We start from the raw sequence: 2066 nt of genomic DNA, 5'->3' as shown, positions 1-2066 counted from the left end.
ACCCCCTCGGCCTCCCAAAGTGCTGGGATTACAGACATGAGCCACCAGGCCTGGCCAATATATAGTTTTGTACAATTGCTTTTTAAATGTGTTAAGAAGCAAAGATAGAAGAAATTTGCATTTATGCTAGATTTTATTTTTATTTATTTTGAGACAGGGTCTCGCTCTGCTATCCAGGCTGGAGGGCAGTGGCGCAATATTGGCTCACTGCAACCTCTGCCTGCCAGGATCAAATGATTCTCCTGCCTCAGCCTCCCAAGTAGCTGAAATTACAGGTGTGCGCCACCATGCCTGGCTAATTTTATTTTTAATTTTTAGTAGAGACAGGGTTTCTCTGTGTTGGCTATGGCTGGTCTTGAACTCCTGACCTCAAGTGGTCTGCCCGTCGTGGCCTCCCAACATACTGGGATTACAGGCATGAGCCACTGTAGCTGGCAGATTCTATTTTTATTTTTTTAATACAGGATCTCACTCTGTTGCCCAGGCTGGAGTGCAGTGGCGAGATCTCTGTTCACTGCAGCCTCAAACTCCCAGGCTCAAGAGATTCTCCCACCTCAGACCTCCTGAGTAGTTAGGACGTGTGCCATGAAACCCAGCTAAGTTTTGTAATTCTTTTCTTGAACTCCTGACCTCGTGATCCACCTGCCTCAGCCTCCCAAACTGCAGGGATTACAGGCATGAGCCACCACACCCGACCAAGTTTTGTATTTTTTGTAGAGACAAGGTCTCTCTATGTTGCCCAGGCTAGTCTGAAACTCCTGGGCTCAATTGATCCGCCTACCTCAGCCTCCCGAAGTGTTGGGATTATAGGTGTGAGCCAAAGCACCCGGCCTTATGCAATCTTTTAAAATTACATACATTACCTTTGTATGTGTTCTTCAGATTTTCGCATGGATTGGAATAAATGTCTGGGGTCACTTGTTTTCAGCCTAAAGAATTTCTTTTGGGCGGGTGCGGTGGCTCTCGCCTATAATCCCAGGTCTTTTCGAGACCTAGGTGGGTGGGTCACCTGAGGTCAGGAGCTTGAGATCAGCCTGGCCATCATGGTGAAACCCTGCTTCTATTAAAAAATACAAAAATTAGCTGGGTGTGGTGGCGGGCGCCTGTAGTCCCAGCTACTTGAGAGACTGAGGCATGAGAATCGCTTGAGCCTGGGAGGCGGAGGTTGCAGTGAGCCGAGATCACGCCACTGCACTCCAGCCTGGGCGATAGAGTGAGACTCTGTCTCAAAAAAAAAAAAAGATTGTAAGGTGGGCAAATTAACTTTTGCACTAAAATCTTTAGCCCAACTGTAACACAGGTGGTTAGTTACCCAGTCCCTTCCTGATGGACACTTAGACTGTGGAAATTCGGAAAACTGATGGGTATGATGGGAGACAGGGAGGCCAGAGGAGCAGGTCAACCCTCCTCTGGCTGGGGTCTTCTGGGCAGGAAGGACGTCAGGTGAGAGGCGACTCTATCCGAACAGCGCTGCCGCGAATGTCCACCAGGTGGCAGCAGAACCACATCCCATCTGCGGTGGCCCAGCTGAGGCCAAGCGGGAGGCCGTAGAATGATACACAATGAGGTTCAAATCCCACCGATGGTTCGCTGGCCACGTCGCCGCTCTGGGCCTCAGTTTCCCCTTCCACACAGTGAGACCAATAATAGTCGTCAGCTTTTAGGGTTGTTGTGAGATTTAAATGGCGTATGATTGTTTGGACGGGGGAGCCTGTCCCTGTTGAGGCCCTGTCCCTCCCTCTGTGTTGGAACTCACCACTCTGGCCTTAGTTAGGCTACAAGCAGGTGGAAGGAGAACCTGGAAAGGGCAGAGCGCAGCCTGGAGCACAAATTGGATCCTAGAACAGCAGGAGAGGGGCAGGAAAAGGAATTTAGAGAGGATGGGGAGGAGGAAGAGGAGAGGGAGATCCCCGAGACCCAGCCCTGGGCTTGGGGCCTGGTGCTTCTGCCTTCAAGGCCTGGGTTGGAGCAGAGGGAGGGCATGCCAGGGTGGGGAAGGGCACAGGTTGTGATGTACTGACTCTTTGTTTCAAAGCTTTATTATTTTTCTTTAGTTTTTTTTTTTT

The sequence above is a fragment of the Mandrillus leucophaeus genome, unplaced genomic scaffold, assembly GCF_000951045.1.
Source record: "Mandrillus leucophaeus isolate KB7577 unplaced genomic scaffold, Mleu.le_1.0 Scaffold11, whole genome shotgun sequence".
Lineage (NCBI taxonomy): Eukaryota > Metazoa > Chordata > Mammalia > Primates > Cercopithecidae > Mandrillus > Mandrillus leucophaeus.
Note: the sequence above shows the minus strand (reverse complement) of the source record.